Source organism: Mytilus galloprovincialis, chromosome 12 (genome assembly GCF_965363235.1).
Source record: "Mytilus galloprovincialis chromosome 12, xbMytGall1.hap1.1, whole genome shotgun sequence".
NCBI lineage: Eukaryota > Metazoa > Mollusca > Bivalvia > Mytilida > Mytilidae > Mytilus > Mytilus galloprovincialis.
In genome coordinates, this window is record NC_134849.1 from 35,482,157 (window position 1) to 35,504,124 (window position 21,968).

The window sequence follows — 21,968 nt, forward strand, 5'->3', positions numbered from 1 at the left end:
AGTTTACCAAAGTACAATATTGAATGTGAGCTAAAATAAAACGCTAGAGAAATATTAACTGTCAAAATAGTTTAAAGCTTATGTAATATATATATATATATAAATGTGATACATATCATATTATCTCTATACATTGAAATTAGTGTGTGGTTTTTTTTTACAATTGATTTCAAATCGGAAAATAATGACTAAGAAGGTCTGAAAGTACGGGAAATGAATGCTTTTTTTATTAGCTTCAAAAGTGCAAGTCATGAATCTAAAATTTACAATTATAAACTGCTGTACTGTATGCAGATGGTTTCTTTTTTTAAATAATTAAAAATAATTAAGCACTTAATTTTTAATTATTTCTGACAAGGTATTGCAACATGACGGTTAATATTCCTCAGATTAATTTACGGTGGTCAAGCATTGCGATCCAATCGTGAAAGATCAGGCATTGGTTCGTTAAAGGAGTGCTTTTTTTGACATATGTTACACAAGAGAGATCGGTAAGTTTTATCGACAAATTTCTACTTGTCCGCCGGACAACCAGCTGGCAAAATCTACTTTTACAGACGCAAACTCTTCTGGTCTCGGACCACCGGACCATCGCCAATTTCTACCCCCGGGACGACCATTTAATATTCGAGGGGGGCAGAGAGATTTGTCTTGGATTTGTTATTTATTTTTTCGCAATTATTGTTTGTTTTCTATTTAAATAGACGGATCTGTTGCTATGCACATCAGCATATCTTCTCATATTAATCACACAGTTTTGTCATGCTCGATCATTAACGTTAAAGTGCTCGTTAAACATTATAGTTATCACGAGGTTATATTTACATTCAATTTCTTTTATTGAACTGTTTATATTAGTTTCACTTAATCTTTGAGGAGGTAATTTTTTTTTATCCATATCATACTAGAGAATGTTGTATTACTAACTGATCAAATATCAAAAACATGAAGTTGATCTTTTCTTTGTGTTTTTGTAAAGAAATGTCATCTTAAGATTTGAAAATTGAGTGCTCATAATAAATACCCTTGATCGTTCTGACGAAAAATCTAAATTGATATCTGATAGATTAAATAAAAATATGGGTCGGAAGGATGAAAAAGATCACGTATTAATTCACGTAAAAAAACATATTGCCTTTGATAGAGCTGACACATTGTGCATAAAAATCGATCTGAAAATAAAGCGATGTCTTATCAATAAAATTAACGGTACTAATGTTTTGCACTAGATGCGCATTTCGACAATACATGTCTCTTCAGTGATGCTCGTGGCCAAAATATTTGAAATCCAAAGCTTATATCAAATTATACCAAAGGAGTATCTTTCGTGAAGTGTTTTTATATTTTAAACTGATTTTGACAATAATGTATTTAAATCCTGCATAATTGTTTATGTACTTTTGAAATATATATATATATATAACTATGCCTTGGGTTTTAATATATGTACACGATCATTATAAGACAGTTGAAAAATAGCAGCTTTAATTTGATAGAAGATTAACCAACCGTAACCAGTGAAACAGAATTTAGTGAGTTATGTACACTGTTTATTATTTTTTTTATCATTGTTTATATGCAACTAATCTATGATATCGAATATCTGTTAATATATGTACTGGGTATTGTTGCTTTATATTCGAATGATATGAATGCAAATGTTGCGAGGGATAACCGATTTGTGGCGGATATCTGATTGTGTAGAGCTTTTGTTGTTTTAATTATTTGTACATTTTGATAAATCATTAGTAAAGTGTTCACCTCTTCAGTAGTAAAAAAAAAAAAAAATAACGGCAGTATCGGACAGTTAAGTTATTTTATTTTTGTCTCGTTAATCATGTGTTTCTATTAGAATATCTTAAATGCTCGAACATATTCTTTATACAAAAAAAAAACGCTAACAACAATGAGGATAGTAAACAAATGTTATCCCTAAGAAAAAATATTTTTGAATAATGAATGAAAAGGAACGTATTAGAATAATTTAAAATACAAATCCCTACATAATTAACAAAACAACAATTAACGTAAACCCTATTTCAATGATTTTTCGTTTGTGGACATGAATATCAAAATGATTACATGGTCGGAAAACTTAATTTTCAGACTCATAACTTTTGACAGGTCAACTTATTGTAGATTAATCAGGCGAAAATGGTAAAAAAAGGGACGAATTATTTGGACTTTTTTTTAAAAGAAAATGAAGTTGTATGTCTGTATGGATTGATGTTTTCTTTTTAAATAAATATTGGTATAGCTCAGTAAACGCATGTTTACTACACATAATCGTAGGTAACAAGCATGAACTGGAAAACGCGAAAATTGGAACTAACAACTGCGTTTACTTTATGTTACGCTTTTCCAGTGTTGCAGTAAATGGAATCTTCATTGTTTGCTGATTCCCAAAGTACATGGTTTATATACAGTTTTGTTTGAATTAAGGAGGTTATTTGTTTCTTCCGGTCTGAATATGTCATTTCCTGTATCATTCGAAACTGCTTTCAAAATCTTCAGTCATGCATACCTGCAATATTTAAAAAAAAAGCCACTTCCAGTTTATACATGCATAGATCACCTTAGCCGTATTTGAAACAGCTTTTTTGAATTTCTGGTCATTAATCCTCTTCAATTTTTTACTATGTTCGCTTTCTAACTGTTTTAATCTGAGCGTCACTGATTAGTCTTGTGTAGAGGAAACGCGCGTCTTGCGTATCAGATTATAAACTTGGTATCTTTTAATTGGTATAATAAATTTGTCTTATCTTCAACCATAGCGACTGAGTAGTGGACACAAGAAAATGTTGCGAGATAGCTCTTACAACATAAAGTGTTCAGCTAAGCGGTTGTCAGTTTAAAAAGCGGGAAACTGTTCGATATCATATACCAAAGATATAAACGTTATCTTTTGAAAAAACAGTACCACGCAAGAAGAGAATTAGGCGAAAGTAAAAAAAAAAGACATTAAACCAAAAAAGATATCTTTTGATACGAAAATATTAAAATTCTGTTTAAAATGTCATTGCCAGTTTTAAATAATAACCTATCGTATGCCATGTTAACAAATAAATTTCTTTAAAAAAAAAAGGATACAACTTGTTACTTTCTGTCTGCAAAAATATCTTTTCCAGTATTATTTGATAGTTTCCTTGACACTAAATCTTGAAATATCTAAGCTACATCTTTTGAAAAATCTATGCCGTATGAAAAAAAATTAGGCGGTAGATACAAAAATAATTAATAAATAGATAAATAAATAATCTGAACAAAAACAAAAGGTCTGTCCACGGAAAAGTAAAAATACCTTGTAATTATAAAAAAACAAATCAAAAGCTCTTTCGGTTGCAAGACCTTATAATGGAAATGATTAATAGAAGTTTGATATTAATTTTTCATTAATAAACAACTTGAAATATAACATAACACATGGAAAACTTTTAATATGAGAAAGATAAAAAAGGAAGATTTTCAAATTTACCCTACTCTAAAGAACAGTCAAGGGAAATAATACAAAAAATTAGCATTACGTCATATAAAAATTATCTCTTTCGAAGTGTTTACATTTTATTTTTTGTTTTAGTTTTAACATATCTATTTATAGTGGATTAGGAAACAAGTTAATGAAACTTATATTAATCTCTTGCTGCTTTGAGTGTGTGATTCCTGCCTTGTATTGACATTAGCCCGCTCTTTTTCAAAATATACAAGGGTATCTTTTACGTGCAAGAGATATGGCTCTTTCTGACACGGGTCAGCCATTTACCGTCCCCTACCAACGTACTACCATACTCGCAAATGGAGTCAACCCCCCTCCCCCAGAGCGGGTATCGAACGAGGAACCTTTGTGTGAGTAGTCCGATGTACTTACCACTACGATACCTCTGTCCTCATTGTATGTTAACTTGGAAATGGTCACTAACACATTTTATTTACAACAAAAAAATATAGGAGAAAAAGAGTAATTTAAAAAAAAATTCGAAAACGTTTTTAAATGATTTGTGATGCACTTGTTTCCTTTTAAAAATAAATCAGGGTAGTAACATAAGATAAAAGAACACTTTATGTTTGTATAATAGACATCGGGAAAAATAGCTATAAGTTGAACATTCACTATTTTTAATAAAAATTGAGATTATTTAAACTATTGCAGGTATATATATATATATCGTACGTCATAGATTCACTTCTCAAATGTATATGTGTGGTTTAGTTATGTATACACGTTTAATACATTTGAAATGACCTGTAATTTGCATTCAATTTAAACTGCTTAACATAGGAAACATTTATTTAGTTAACTGTTTAATAGGTTTATCACAGTATGGTTTTTTTCACGTTAGTCATCATTACACATTCATGTTTCATGTCTGTTAGTATTGGATATTGATTTTTTATGATAATAACTATTACATATTTACTTACTATAGTCTTATGTTTCGAAAATGTTTAAAAATAAAACGTAAGAAAAGATATAACACAATCGTCATTTATTACGTATGATCTAGATATTGAAATCTTCTCCTTGACATTTACATTTGGAATACATTGATTTACAAGTTATTGTAACGTTTCTTTAATAACATAGTTCATGATTTACTCATAAAAATATATACCTTTATGGAGATCTTTAATAATTTGATTTTGCTTCTTTTACGTGACGGTGAAGTTTTTACTCTGAGTTTCTTGTTGATTGGTAATACAATTGTAAACTTTAAATAATACAGTTATGCCAATCAAAATTAAAAAAACAAAAACACAAACATGTTATTAAAATGCACACACACACACATACAGAACACTATAACATTATTGAACTGTGCGTTTGAACCAACAAGCTTGACTGTTCTGTAATACAATTAGAAGCTACCGAAGACATTCGATGTTATTATTGAAGTACATTTTTATTTCATTGTAATCTTTCTAGACTATTGATTTTTATTTCAGCATTCATAATTTTGATATAAGCACATGTGCTTTTATCATGTTTCTTGTATTCCGTAGTAAACATAGATGAAATGCATGATTACATTAAGATTTGAAAATATAAGGATAATATTTGAATATAAACCTTTGTGACCCAAGACTCTGTGCTGAAGACCGTACTTATAACTATAATTGTTTACTTTTACAAATTTAGGTATCGATGGAGAGTTGTTTTATTGCCACTCTTACCACATTTGCTTATATCTCTTTAAAATTCATGTATTGCAAACTTGTTTTAACTCACAAATTCAGTATTAATTTAATATCAACCATGATCTGTTATAAAGAAATAAGAAAATAAGATAAATGTGCACTGTATACGACACTCCACCTGTTACTGAGTGACTCCGAAGGTAAATAGAATATGTCTGGTTATACGTGTGCATTAAATTAAAACAAAATACTACAGGAAAGAATACGTAGCTTATTGCAAATGACGATATTCGGAAAAAGTGATAAAAATCTACAGAAGATAAAATAGTTTCTTATATAAAAAATGAAGATATGGTATGTTTGCCAATGAAACAACACTCCACACCTGATCCAATGACACAGATATTAACGACTATAGGTAACTGTATAACCTTCAACAATGAGCAAAACCCATACCGCATAGTCAAGTCTTTAATTGATACAAGATTGATATAATATATATTGCTTGCATATAAAAAAAAACATGCAAAAAGTAAATATAAAAGTTTTTGAAAATACGGTATATTTAGACAGCAGTGAACATTTGAAATAAAAACTTAATTATTGTTTGATGTGTTGATGTGTAATGCCTACATTGTATGAAGTTTATTTTTGTAGCTGCTCCAGTCATAAGTATTTCCTATATGAAGGATTGTAATAATAGTATTTAGATGATATAAACACAGTTTGGTAACTCATTTTATGACCACACATATTGTTAATATTAACATGTTTCTTTCTAAACCATCTGCAGATTTGCAAATTTAACATCTTTTTTAAGTGGTTCCTAAGTGACATTTTGGAAACTCGACTCGTAGTGAAACCACGTTTTAATCAGTCGATCAACTAGGTTAAAGGTAACTTTTCTCCATGCATCTTTTTTCTGCGGATGTATCAGAGTACAAGCTCTATTGTGCTATGTAGTTTGGACCGTTCAAGATCGGCTTGTGTCAGCCGTATGGATTGATAAATACTTAAAATGTGCTCAGAACAATTTCATATGTACTGTATATATTTCATTGTATGTCACAACCATATGGCTAGTATCCGCAACCAGAAAACCACTAGTTTTACGGATTTATTACTTCCACTTACATACAATTATTCCCCCAATATAAAGATAAGCAACTGTTTTCAAAAGGTGATTGAAGAGAGCGAGACACATTCATGACATTGTGTTATCAGTAAAGTAAGCATTCGTTTATCCTTTAATATTCAAGTCGTACAGATTTCACAATATGTATTTCTTTTTTAAATGAAAAAAAGAAAAAGAAAGTGATGATAATGTTATCCATTACGACGGATAACATAACTGATATACAAAATGCAAGATACTCCGTAAAACATAGCTTACTGTTTACCTTGGATAAGTCTACAAGCAAAAGACAAATAAGCTATACACATGCTACAGAAAGTTTTATTTCTATAATGAAGGAGTTGAAGTCTCAAAGTGTGTTTTTGGATTCATTACTTCACTTCGTATGGTAACTTTAATTTAACGCTAGTCTTGTCATTAAATGAATATTTCATGCATACCTTTGGTTCCTTGTCTTGGTTTGGTCATTTTTATTGTATTAAGCAGGTGTGTATTAATTGTCGAATTTGTAAATCCAGTAAGTATAAAAAAAAGAAGATGTGGTATGATTGCCAATGAGACAACTATTCACAAAAGACCAAAATGACACAGACATTAACAACTATAGGTCACTGTACGGCCTTCAACAATGAGCAAAGCCCATACCGCATAGTCAGCTATAATAGGCCCGATGAGACAATGTAAAACAATTCAAACGAGAAAAGTAACGGCCTTATTTATGTAAAAAAAATGAACGAAAAACAAATATGTAACACATCAACAAACGACAACCACTGAATTACAGTTTCCTGACTTGGGACAAGCATATACATTAATAATTTGGCGGGTTTAAACATGTTAGTGGGATCCCAACCCTCCCCTAACCTGGGAGAGCTGCTATAGAGAGTGTCATACAACAATTAATGTTAGGTCACTCTATAGTCCAAGTCGTATAGATTAAGCCAGTATTTAGGACTGCATGCATTATGAGATTATTTTATACTCTCCTTTAGTTGGTCAGTATTATGTTAATGAAATGTTAAATTATCAAGTCAATGTTATCTTGTAATCTAATTGTTTTAGACGCAACAGTATATATATATATTCTTTTTGGAGAATATTTGGTTACATGAATGGCGGAGAGACCGAGAGGGAAAGGTACGCCGATACATATTAAGAAACCATTCTGCAATGTATGTTAAATCTTATAAATTGCAAAAGAACAGTTTCTGCCGAAACATTTAATTGTATTGTAAACGGTATAAAATAATGACCTAAATTATCAATAGGTGTCTATTGATTATTTCTTTGATTTAAATTTGGTTGAGTCTTGGTTGATTTTTTATGTGAAGTACTTATTGTTCTTGGAATCCTAATACATGTATATTCCAACGAATGATACAGAGAGATGTGTTACATGTATATTGTACCTATCAGCATTTACCACATAGCTGATGCAAAGGTGTCCATCATCTCATGTATCCAAACATTAGAAGGAAATTAAAAATTACTGCTTTATTAAAACTGTTCGCCTTTTATGTATAAATTGTAATTAGGTACTCTGAAAAAACAAAGCGGACAAACATTAATAACTTATATAACTTACAGACAATTTTACTAGATAGAATATCAGAGTAATAAATCATTTGAATTTGTAGGAGAACAATTAGATCCACTTGAGCGAATATCTGCCTGCTTCAAAGGTAAGAAAGTGTATATTATTAGCTTAGTTCTCGTAATTGGAATCAATTAGACGTATACTAAACTTATGGAGCTACAACTCCAAATTCTTCATTTATAATTCCTTTTTTCAAAATCTTTCTGGTCAATGCAGCAATGCTCTTTTGATACACGAACAAGAAAAAAATGGTAGGCACAAAAAAAAAAAACTTGTTTGTTGCTTATGCATATACATGTGTTAAAATATTAACGGTTTTATGTATAAGTATACATTATTGATTTATTCATATGTGATCCTTATTGAATACACGTTAATATCGACAAACTCATAAAGATTTGCATATTTATAGTAATGATTTAAAATTATTTTGTTTTACAGAGTTCTCCGCAAAAGAACGCTATGGGACATTTCATAAAGATATGCAGACAAAATCAGCAGATCTATTGGGTGAATGTAAGGTTGCATATTTAAATCGCGAAAAAACAACAGCTGTATCAAACACATAACATTCTTAAATACACTGTCAGAATTGATATACATCATATGATGTTGTCCGAATAAACCAGGTCATTGTTTATACATTTTTTACACCGTTTGATAGTGTCCTGATGAGCAGCAACTATTTCTCAGGAACACAACATTCGATACATTACCCTGCAATTCCAACAAAACCATATCCATATTTCCATGCAACTGCGTAATGGCTATTGGAATGTTGATAGTTTCGTGTACTCCATACCTCAATTGACTCGTAATGACTTAAATGGTTGATTGTTATCTAGAGAAATAAAATGTGAAATCTATAATGATAATTTAGGCTCATAAATGACAGCCAATTGTAGAATTAAAGGGTAGTCCAAGGTATTGCATTTTTGTTCAAAGCATATTTTGTAATAGTGTGGCGTAAACATAATACAATATTTTTTAATATTAGGTCAGAAAATATGTCGGAAAATATAAACATTTTTCTATGAGGCTAAGAAACTAGAAAAGGCGAGGTTTTAACTGCAACTTAAACTAATACATTAATAGCTTTTTAATCGTAACAAAAATGTCAACCTTATTTTCATCCCCTAATGAACCCTGATTCTGGCGAAAGTGTTCAAGATGAAATGGACATTATACAAAATATAGCTACGGTACTTAACTTAGGAAATAAACATCACTAGCTGCAGTATAAATAATGATAAGTAATAGCATTTATATACACATTGTGCAACCTTTGTTACTGATAAAAAAAATGACAACAAAAATATTATGTTGGTAATTAGTAGATCAATGAATACTTTCTCTTTTCAAATTGTTTTGCGGTTTTTATTTTAAATGCTTTGCAAAAGATTATTATCAATGTATCGTAGAAGCGTTGAACATGTAGAAATGATTGTCTGTATTGATGTGTGTCTTTTGAAATTGGTATTTTCTATTTATTACCACTGCAATCTACGTACCTTTTCTTTTACAAATAATATCATATCGCACTTGCATAGTATGATATCAGAATTTTTGAGTTGAAGGTAGCTAAATATGTAGACAATAATTTTTTGAAATACTAAGGCTTTTCTACCTCAGGCATAGATTACCTTAGCTGTATTTGGCAACTCGTCTAGGAATTTTGGTCCTCAATGCTCTTCAACTTCGTACTTTATTTGGCCTTTTTAACTTTTTTGGATTCGAGCGTCACTGATGAGTCTTTTGTAGACGAAACGCGCGTCTGGCGTATATACAAAATTTAGCCCTGGTATCTATGATGAGTTTATTATCTATTACAGTTCATTCCTAGAGTTTGAAAAAAAATGAACAGGATTTCTGAAATAGACAATTAAGTTAACGTACAAATATTTATTGAGTGTCATTTACAATCAAACAAATATATATTTACTGCAACGTCATGTGTACCTGTATATCTATTATGTAAAACACTAAGGTAAAATATGGAAAACAAACATATTGAAAATATTGTTAATATATCTCATTTAAGATTCGGCTAAAGACACGTGCGATGTTATAGAAAATTAGTTGAATTGACTATGTCAAAATATATCCCTTTTTATAGGTGCATTGGTGAATATTTGTCTAATTTTGAATCTTCCGTTATCTCTTTATTTTTTAAATAACATGGACTCTGTCTCTATAAATGAAACCACATTACAGTTTTTTTTTATAATAGATATATTTATTGATATTGTAGATCAACCAAAATTTGATTTTTCCAAGGAAGATGTAGACTTGATCCTCAATTCCTCTTCACAACCTCCGCTTAGGAACCTCAAAGATAAAAGTAAAAGTATGAAATAAGTTTACATTACAATTATCCATTGTACTATATTCATAGGTGCATACAATAACATTCCATGACTGTATGTTGTGGTAGGATGGCTGTTTCATTGTGAAATGAACCACATCCTCTGTTATACATATCATCACTATAAGTTGATTTTACCTTGTGAGTTTAGGCACATTCGTTTTATGTCGGTCAAATTAATACTGACGACAACTCTTAATCTTAAGAAAGGCTAATTTTTCTAGAAATGCATGTACCAAGTCAGGAATATGACGGTTGTTATCCATTCATTTGATGTGTTTGAGTTTTTAATTTTGCCATTTGATTAGAGACTTTCCGTTTAGAATTTTCCTCGAAGTTCAGTATTTTTAATATTTTGACCATTGCACGTATTTAACTTATGTTAATTCCGTATAATTCAAACTCATTTGCTAGTTACATATTCGTTTAGACATAACTAGCAATACATTGCGGCTAATGCAAGTTCATGCTGACAACTGAAAGTCTATTATACATATTTTCAAACTTCCTATTGTTAAAAGTGTTGTGTTGCTTTGAAATGGAGCCACTCTCTGATATGAAAAAAATTACTTGACATGACTTTAAAAATGCGTGAGATACCACCTGAACAGCATATGTTAGTAGAAATGACTTTTCGTTTAGGAAACAGGGTATGGTTGTACAAGCTAGGTTGTACAAGCTGATAGCGAAAAGTAAAATACAGGGATAATGATCACTATGTTTTCTCTACTGCTCTTGCAAATGATTAAAACAGCAAGGAATAATACAAATATTTTGTATACGTTTTGGTGCTTTTGAGGTTTTGAATTTTCTATATATAATAAGGACTTGCCGTTTTGAATTTCCTAAAAGTTCTGTATTTTTGTTGTTTATTATTTTTATATGATAACTATAACACTCATACCAAGAATAAGTTAGTATTTTGTTATAGGGACCCTATTTCTGTTCTGGATGTATTCTAACCGTTTGTATTCATTTAGGAATTGTCGACATCTTACAACCTTTTAAAGACGACTATACGAATATGTGTTTCATCATTGTTGATGATCTGAACGTTTTTTTCTATGCGTTATATTATTGCTACCATTCATTTTACTTGAACTTTCATTGGTGAATATTTGTCTCATTTTGAATCTCCCGGTATCTCTTTTTTAAAATAACATGGACTATTCCTCTATAATTGAAACCACATTACAGTTTTTTTTTATAACAGATATTTTTATTGATATTGTAGATCAACCACAAGTTGATTTTTCCAAGGAAGATGTAGACGAGATCCTCAATTCCTCTTCACAATCTCCGCTTAGGTACCTCAGAGATAAAGGTAAGATTTGAAATAAGTTAACATTACCAATATCCATTGTACTATATTCATAGATGCATACAATAAAATTCCATGACTGTATGTCGTAGTAGGATGACTGTTTCATTGTGAAATGAACCACATCCTCTGTTATGCATATCATCACTATCAGTTGATTATACCTTGTGAGTTCAGGCACATTCATTTTATGTCGGTCAAATTAATACTGACGACGACTTAATCTTAAGAAAGGCTATTTTTTCTAGAAATGCCCGTACCAAGTCAGGAATATGACGGTTGTTATCCTTTCATTTGATGTGTTTGAGTTTTTAATTTTGCCATTTGATTAGAGACTTTCCGTTTAGAATATTCCTCGAAGTTCAGTATTTTTAATATTTTGACCATTGCACGTATTTAACTTATGTCAATTCCGTATAATTCAAACTCATTTGCTAGTTACATATTCGTTTAGACATAACTAGCAATGCATTGCGGCTAATGCAAATTCATGCTGACAACTGAAAGTCTATTACACATATTTTCAAAATTCCTATTGTTAAAAGTGTTGTGTTGCTTTGAAATGGAGACACTCTCTGGTATGAAAAAAATTACTTGACATGACTTTAAAAGTGCGTGAGATACCACCTGAACAGCATATGTTAGTAGAAATGACTTTTCGTTTAGGAAACAGGGTATGGTTGTACAAGCTAGGTTGTACAAGCTGGATAGCGAAAAGTAAAATACAGGGATAATGATCACTATGTTTTCTCTACTGCTCTTGCAAATGATTAAAACAGTAAGGAATAAAACAAATATTTTGTATACGTTTTGGTGCTTTTGAGGTTTTGAATTTTCTATATATAATAAGGACTTGCCGTTTTGAATTTCCTAAAAGTTCTGTATTTTTGTTGTTTATTATTTTTATATGAGAACTATAACACTCATACCAAGAATAAGTTAGTATTTTGTTATAGGGACCCTATTTCTGTTCTGGATGTATTGTAACCGTTCGTATTCATTTAGGAATTGTCGACATCTTACAACCTTTTAAAGACGACTATACGAATATGTTTTTCATCATTGTTGATGATCTTAACGTTTTTTCTATGCGTTATATTATTGCTACCATTCATTTTACTTGAACTTTCATTGGTGAATATTTGTCTCATTTTGAATCTCCCGGTATCTCTTTTTTTTAAATAACATGGACTATTCCTCTATAAATGAAACCACATTACAGTTTTTTTATAACAGATATTTTTATTGATATTGTAGATCAACCACAAGTTGATTTTTCCAAGGAAGATGTAGACGAGATCCTCAATTCCTCTTCACAATCTCCGCTTAGGTACCTCAGAGATAAAGGTAAAATTTGAAATAAGTTTACATTACAAATATCCATTGTACTATATTCATCGATGGATACAATAAAATTCCATGACTGTATGTCTTGGTAGGATGACTGTTTCATTGTGAAATGAACCACATCCTCTGTTATTCATATCATCACTATAAGTTGATTATACCTTGTGAGTTCAGGCACATTCATTTTATGTTGGTCAAATTAATACTGACGACGACTTTTAATCTTAAGAAAGGCTTTTTTTCTAGAAATGCCCGTACCAAGTCAGGAATATGACGGTTGTTATCCATTCATTTGATGTGTTTGAGTTTTTAATGTTGCCATTTGATTAGAGACTTTCTGTTTTGAATTTTCCTCGAAGTTCAGTATTTTAATATTTTGACCATTGCACGTATTCAACTTATGTTTAATTCCGTATAATTCAAACTCATTTGCTAGTTATGTATTCGTTTAGACATAACTAGCAATACATTGCGGCTAATGCAAGTTCATGCTGACAACTGAAAGTCTATTACACATATTTTCAAAATTCCTATTGTTAAAAGGGTTGTGTTGCTTTGAAATGGAGACACTCTCTGATTTGAAAAAAATTACTTTACATGACTTTAAAAGTGCGTGAGATACCACCTGAACAGCATATGTTAGTAGAAATGACTTTTCGTTTAGGAAACAGGGTATGGTTGTACAAGCTAGGTTGTACAAGCTGGATACCGAAAAGTAAAATACAGGGATAATGATCACTATGTTTTCTCTACTGCTCTTGCAAATGATTAAAACAGTAAAACATAAAACAAATATTTTGTATAAGTGTTGGTGCTTTTGAGGTTTTGAATTTTCTATATATAATAAGGACTTGCCGTTTTGAATTTCCTAAAAGTTCTGTATTTTTGTTGTTTATTATTTTTATATGAGAACTATAACACTCATACCAAGAATAAGTTAGTATTTTGTTATAGGGACCCTATTTCTGTTCTGGATGTATTGTAACCGTTCGTATTCATTTAGGAATTGTCGACATCTTACAACCTTTTAAAGACGACTATACGAATATGTTTTTCATCATTGTTGATGATCTTAACGTTTTTTCTATGCGTTATATTATTGCTACCATTCATTTTACTTGAACTTTCATTGGTGAATATTTGTCTCATTTTGAATCTCCCGGTATCTCTTTTTTTAAATAACATGGACTATTCCTCTATAAATGAAACCACATTACAGTTTTTTTTATAACAGATATTTTTATTGATATTGTAGATCAACCACAAGTTGATTTTTCCAAGGAAGATGTAGACGAGATCCTCAATTCCTCTTCACAATCTCCGCTTAGGTACCTCAGAGATAAAGGTAAAATTTGAAATAAGTTTACATTACAAATATCCATTGTACTATATTCATCGATGGATACAATAAAATTCCATGACTGTATGTCGTGGTAGGATGACTGTTTCATTGTGAAATGAACCACATCCTCTGTTATTCATATCATCACTATAAGTTGATTATACCTTGTGAGTTCAGGCACATTCATTTTATGTCGGTCAAATTAATACTGACAACGACTTTTAATCTTAAGAAAGGCTTTTTTTCTAGAAATGCCCGTACCAAGTCAGGAATATGACGGTTGTTATCCATTCATTTGATGTGTTTGAGTTTTTAAATTTGCCATTTGATTAGAGACTTTCCGTTTTGAATTTTCCTCGAAGTTCAGTATTTTTAATATTTTGACCATTGCACGTATTTAACTTATGTTAATTCCGTATAACTCAAACTCATTTGCTAGTTACATATTCGTTTAGACATAACTGGCAATACATTGCGGCTAATGCAAGTTCATGCTGACAACTGAAAGTCTATTATACATATTTTCAAACTTCCTATTGTTAAAAGTGTTGTGTTGCTTTGAAATGGGGACACTCTCTGATATGAAAAAAAAATTACTTGACATGCATTTAAAAGTGCGTGAGATACCACCTGAACAGCATATGTTAGTAGAAATGACTTTTCGTTTAGGAAACAGGGTATGGTTGTAAAAGCTAGGTTTTGCAAGCTGGATAGCGAAAAGTAAAATACAGGGATAATGATCACTATGTTTTCTCTACTGCTCTTGCAAATGATTAAAACAGTAAGGAATAAAACAAGTATTTTGTATACGTTTTGGTGCTTTTGAGGTTTTGAATTTTCTATATATAATAAGGACTTGCCGTTTTGAATTTCCTAAAAGTTCTGTATTTTTGTTGTTTATTATTTCCATATGAGAACTATAACACTCATACCAAGAATAAGTTAGTATTTTGTTATAGGGACCCTATTTCTGTTCTGGATGTATTGTAACCGTTTGTATTCATTTAGGAATTGTCGACATCTTACAACCTTTTAAAGACGACTATACGAATATGTTCTTCATCATTGTTGATGATCTTAACGTTTTTTCTATGCGTTATAGTATTGCTACCATGGTCCGTGTATATTTGCGTCCATTCGTTTTTCATTTTGAAATATAAAACAAAAAACAAACAAAAAAACGGAAGTATTTTCATTTTTCGTTTTTGATTTCTCAAAAAGCAAAAAGGAAAACCAAAAGTGTTTTCATTTTTCGTTTTTGATTTCTAGAAAAACCAAAATGAAAATCAAAAGTGTTTCCGTTTTTCGTTTTAGATTTGATTAAAGAAGAGTTTTGTATTTAATTAAAATTATATCTCGAATTGGTAATGTAAAATGTTTTCCTTATTTCACAGTCATTCATAGTAAACATATTGCTTATGTAAACACCGCGGTGTTCTTTCAACATAATGTAAACAAAATATACTGCATGACTTCTGAATTGAACTACGGTGATCAAATAATCAAAGACTTTCAAATTACCTTGTTTATATCTTTGATAAAGAATACATTATTATATTTAAATATTAAACGAATCACAAATTTGAATTGTACAATATAATATTAGATAAAGATGGTACAAATAAATAGATTGATGACAACATCACACTAACAAGGGAGGTAACTAATAAAAAAAACTGACAAAAAAACTAGCCCGGTCGTTAAAGTATACATGCACAGCGGTTGTCAGATCAATACTACTTTAATCGAAGAAAATGTCGACGAATGCAAAAATCTTTAACAATCTGAACAATAAGGGTGCGTGAACTTTACTTTTAAGTTTAGAAAAAAATTCTGCAATTTCACAATTCAAACTGGGATAAGCATTCAATTACTTTGCCATTCGGAGCCTATTCGGTATAAGTTTTGCTTATTTGTGAAGGCTATAAATGGTGACTTTAACTAGAGCTAGGGTGTTGCTGGGGGATTTTGGAATTGAGAATAATGGATCAAAAAATAAAAATATGGACCAAGAAATAAATCAAATAGCGAGAATATTGGTGTTATAGAATATAAAGAGAAGAGGATAATTGGCAAAAAGTATAAAGAATAGAGAAATATGGCATAAAATATCAAAGAATACAGAAATTAAGAACCCCGAATCCAGAACATCATACTAGTTGCCTTAATGAACGTTAGTTTGTCTCTAAGAGATTTTATTGGTTATCATACGGTTTCCCTTCATTTCTATTTCTATTAACTAAGATGAGAGCTTTTATTATTTGACAACATATTACACATCACATTATAAAAAACTGCCATAGATTTCCGATAATTGTTCTGCATTAAACCACACTGGAGTCCACGTGTTTTTTTTCTTTCAAATTGACCTCAGCTACCCACCCTATCTCATCATTACAGAAAGGTTAATAAACAAATTTCTACGGCAATAATTTTGTCCGCACAATGTGTAAAGGGTGGTTGGATAGCTGTTCTTTTTTTTTTTAAAGATAGGTCCAAAGTTGGGGTCGGACACCCAACCCCACCCTTACCGAAAATGTATAAAATGTGTCCGCACTAGGTGCAAAGGGAAGGTAGGTAGCTCAGGTCTACAGTAGAAAAAATACAGGGTGTTGTTCTGCTTAGTGTTTTTTTTCTAAAGTAGGTCTAAAGTTGAGGTCGGATACCCTACCCAACCCAACCGTTTCAGTAAATAAAATACTGACAATACTTTTATCTGCACTAGTATATAACGTGAGCTAGAGATCTATGGTCTACTTGATCAAAATTACAAGTTAATGTATAGCACGGATTAATCTTTTTTAAGCTAATAAATAATTTCCTTGCCCACCATACTTTGAATACAAAAAGTAAACATTTCGTCAAATCATAATTAAGCGAATTCTACTAGTACAGATGTCGAATGTTGCGTAAAAACAGTTTTGTGTGGCAAAATAAAAAGTAAATGCACGAGTGCAACTTTCTTTTCTTCTAATGCAGAACAATCATTATTTTTCATGAAATATTTGACAGGATGCCGAGAATATTGAAAGCTATTTCACACAATAGTGAAATTTTGTCATCATTTAAAAAAACAATCATAATTATTTACGATTCTATAAACCCACCAAAGTGTTTAAAAGTTAAAATGTAAAGCGTGCAGCACGCTGTGTAATATATTGAAAGCGATTCGTATTGCCTTTATATAACTAATGAACCAGAAATGAAATTTTGAAAATTCATTGAATAGTGTCTTTGTCTGCTTAATTATATATTAAAAACTGATGATATAGTGGTTATATATTAATAAAAACATTTGAAGTACGTTTGAGTCTTATGCAACATTTTTGTTTATATAAATATTTGAAAACAAGGCTGCTACCGACTGACTGCTTGAGCCTGGTCTCACAAACTCTGCATTTTCACTACAGCCGATTGCATTGAGTGTGTAGACAAACGTAATATCTTTGGTTAGCTTGCTTGTAGCTGAACCGTGAAGTAATTATTAGGTAAGGTATACTACTCTCCTGTAGAAGTAGCCTAGTTATACAGACAGATTGGTTGGTTATCTGTCGGACTAGTCTACTCTTAAAGGAGGGTAGTTTAACTAACCTAATAATGCAAGCAAGCTAACCAAGGATACTACCTTTGCCTACACACTCAATACAATTGGCTGTAACGCTTTACATTACAGGTTGCAACACCTTGCCAAATTATTGGGTTCCAAACGTTTGGAAAATTATTGTAATAAGACGGCTTGGGTGACCCTGATTAACCCGAACGACGTAGGAGCTTAAATTTAAATTCGATACCCAAATAGTTACTTTAAAGGAATAATTATGCCAAAAATCGTAATGAATTTCATTGAGTCTAAAACTTATTCAAATCAGATTTCATTTATTTGAATATTCTTAAGTACATGATTTCTTTTTGGAAATTACAGAAAATCGTTATTATCTGTTCTGACTTTAAAACACTGATTTAAGAATTACATTGTGTACTATTGTAGCCGACTTTACCGTATGTTTTTTTTTTCTCATTGTTGAAGGTTATATGGTTGCCTATATATAATTGCTTACATCCACTACGTTTGAACTTTGGGGGGTAGTTGACTCATTTGCAATCATACCACATCTCCTTATTAAAAAGTTGAGAGGGGTGGGGGATGGGAGAAACTTGTATTTCTTTGGAAAGTGTAAATGTTTTCCTCTCAGGTCACCCAGTTTGAATTGGATATTTTGACATTTTGCTGTGCTCTTGGATTTGTGTTAAGAGCCCCCCAGAGCTCCTGGTCTGTGGTTGGGTAAGCTTTGGATGTCTTTTTGAATATTGCATACGGTGATTTGGTGATGTCTTCATACCATGCATTGTCCCATTACTTTATATAGACAGCTTATCAGTCATCCTGATCTATCAAAATAGCTCTCCTGGCCTTTTGTATAGTCCGACAAGAAACAAGATATAAACGGACTTAGCTTGGTATATACATATATATTAAATATACTCATATAACTTCAAGTCAAATTGATATATTTTAAAACAACATAAAAATGACAAGCTTTTTTTTGGTTCTGCGGCGACGTTAACAAAACACCAATTAAGGTTTGGCAATTGTACATGCCCACCGATGTTCAGATATTGTTCGAAACATGTGTTAAGAAGTTAACGATGCTAACGGAGATAGAAAAAAAATGTTCTTTTTTCATGGAAAATTAAACTGTTACAATATATTACAGAACACAAAACTGGCTAACATTGCTGTAAATACCAGTTAAAAAGCTGACCTGGGCTACGTTAAAGCTAGAAATCCCAATCCCCCGGCATCAAATAATTAAAAAAAAATTGTATATATATGACCTTTAACATTGGAAGGCTAGACTTGCATTGATCCGTGGTTAGGTTCTAAATAGAAAATAAAGAGATGTGGAGTAAATGTACACGGGACAAAATCGCACACAATACATAGAAAAAAATACAAATTATTAATGAACAGGGCTTTTATTCCTGTTCTTCATTTTTAAAGTAGCTGGGGGGTCTTCAACGAGGAACCAGACCATTCATACCCATTATACAATAGCCACATAGGTTAGCGCATCGCACTACAAAAACAAAGGTTCCCGATTCGGGCTAAATACTCAAAGTCTTACACTTTATCTATATATTTTGCTCCGAGACCAGAATATAATAAAATAAATAAAACAAAACTTGCGCTTAAGATTAAGAAAGGGTCCGAAAGAAACATTTAGAATGCAAGATTTTGCGTCATTTTTTTCCAGTTCTGGGGTCCTTGAGCCCTACCCTCGCAAAATATATAGTTTGCTTTATTTGTACTAGAGGCTAGTTACCAGGTTACGGTTCTATCTTATCATCTCAGATCAATCTCTCCAACCTTAAAAGATCACGCACCATTATTTTTTTTAGATTGATTAATACTTTTGCATCTGTCGATATTTTCTTCGATTAAAATAATATTGATCTGACAACTGCTGTGCATGTATACTTTAACGACCGGGCTAGTTTTCTTGTCAGTTTTCAAAGTAGTTACCTCCCTTGTTTGTGTGATGTCATTTATCTATTTATTTGTACCATCTTTATATAATATTATATTGTACAATTTAAATTTGTGATTTGTTCAATATTTAAATATAATAATGTATTTTCTATCAAAGATATAAACAAGGTAATTTGAAAGTCTTTGATTACCTTATCACCGTAGTTCATGCGGTCTATTTTGTCTACATTATGTTGAAAGAACACCGGGGTGGTTACATTGGCAATATTTACCATCAATGACTGTAAAAAAAAGAAAGGAAAAAAAAATACATTATAAATCGAGACATAATTAAAATTAACTCTTCTTTAGTAAAATCAAAAACGAAAAACGGAAACACTTTTGATTTTCATTTTGGTTTTCGAGAAATCAAAAACGAAAAATGAAAACACTCTCGTTTCAAAATGAAAAACAAATTGACGCAAATATACACGGACCTACCATTCATTTTACTTGAACTTTCATTGGTGAATATTTGTCTCATTTTGAATCTCCCGGTATCTCTTTTTTTTTAAATAACATGGACCATTCCTCTATAAATGAAACCACATTACAGTTTTTTTATAATAGATATTTTTATTGATATTGTAGATCAACCACAAGTTTATTTTTCCAAGGAAGATGTAGACGAGATCCTCAATTCCTCTTCACAATCTCCGCTTAGGTACCTCAGAGATAAAGGTAAAATTTGAAATAAGTTTACATTACAAATATCCATTGTACTATATTCATAGATGATTACAATAAAATTCCATGACTGTATGTTGTGGTAGGATAACTGTTTCATTGTGAAATGAACCACATCCTCTGTTATTCATATCATCACTATAAGTTGATTATACCTTGTGAGTTTAGGCACATTCATTTTATGGCGGTCAAATTAATACTGACAACGACTCTTTATCTTAAGAAAGGCTATTTTTTCTAGAAATGCCCGTACCAAGTCAGGAATATGACGGTTGTTATCCATTCATTTGATGTGTTTGAGTTTTTAATTTTGCCATTTGATTAGAGACTTTTTGTTTTGAATTTTCCTCGAAGTTCAGTATTTTTAATATTTTGACCATTGGACGCATTCAACTTATGTTTAATTCCGTATAATTCAAACTCATTTGCTAGTTACATATTCGTTTAGACATAACTAGCAATACATTTCGGCTAATGCAAGTTCATGCTGACAACTGAAAGTCTAGTATACATATTTTCAAACTTCCTATTGTTAAAAGTGTTGTGTTGCTTTGAAATGGAGACACTCTCTGATATGAAAAAAAAATACTTGACATGACTTTAAAAGTGCGTGAGATACCACCTGAACAGCATATGTTAGTAGACATTACTTTTCGTTTAGGAAACAGGGTATGGTTGTACAAGCTAGGTTGTACAAGCTGGATAGCGAAAAGTAAAATAAAGGGATAACGATCACTTTTTTTTCTCTACTGCTCTTGCAAATGATTAAAACAGTAAGGAATAAAACAAATATTTTGTATACGTTTTGCATTTTTTGGTGTTTGGAGGTTTTGAATTTTCTATATATAAAGGACTTGTCGCTTTGAATTTCCTTAAAGTTCTGTATTTTGTTGTTTATTATTTTTATATGAGACCTATAACACTCATACCAAGAATAAATTAGTATTTTGTTATAGGGACCCTATTTCTGTTTTGGATGTATTGTAACCGTTTGTATTCATTTAGGAATTGTCGACATCTTACAACCTTTTAAAGTCGACTATACGAATATGTTTTTCATCATTGTTGATGATCTGAACGTTTTTGATTTCTAGAAAAAACAAATTGAAAAACAAAAGTATTTTCGATTTTCGTTTTTAATTTCTCTTAAACAAAAACGGAAAACGAAAGTGTTTTCATTTTTTGTTTTTGATTTCTCTAAAACCAAAATGAAAATCAAAAGTGTTTCCGTTTTTCGTTTTAGATTTTATTAAAGAAGAGTTTGTATTTAATTTAAATTATATCTCGATTTGTAATGTAAAATGTTTTCCTTTTAGTGGGAGATATTATGAACATAATTGTGCAAATCGTGATACAAGCATGAAATTTGGTATAAAGGTTAACTAAATGATACTTATAAACTATCCGCTGCTGGTCAGAAAAAAAAAATCATTTTTTCAAGATGGCCACCACACATTTTGGAAATGGCGTCATTACAAATTAGCCATTATTTTTTAATCCTTTGAAAGGTG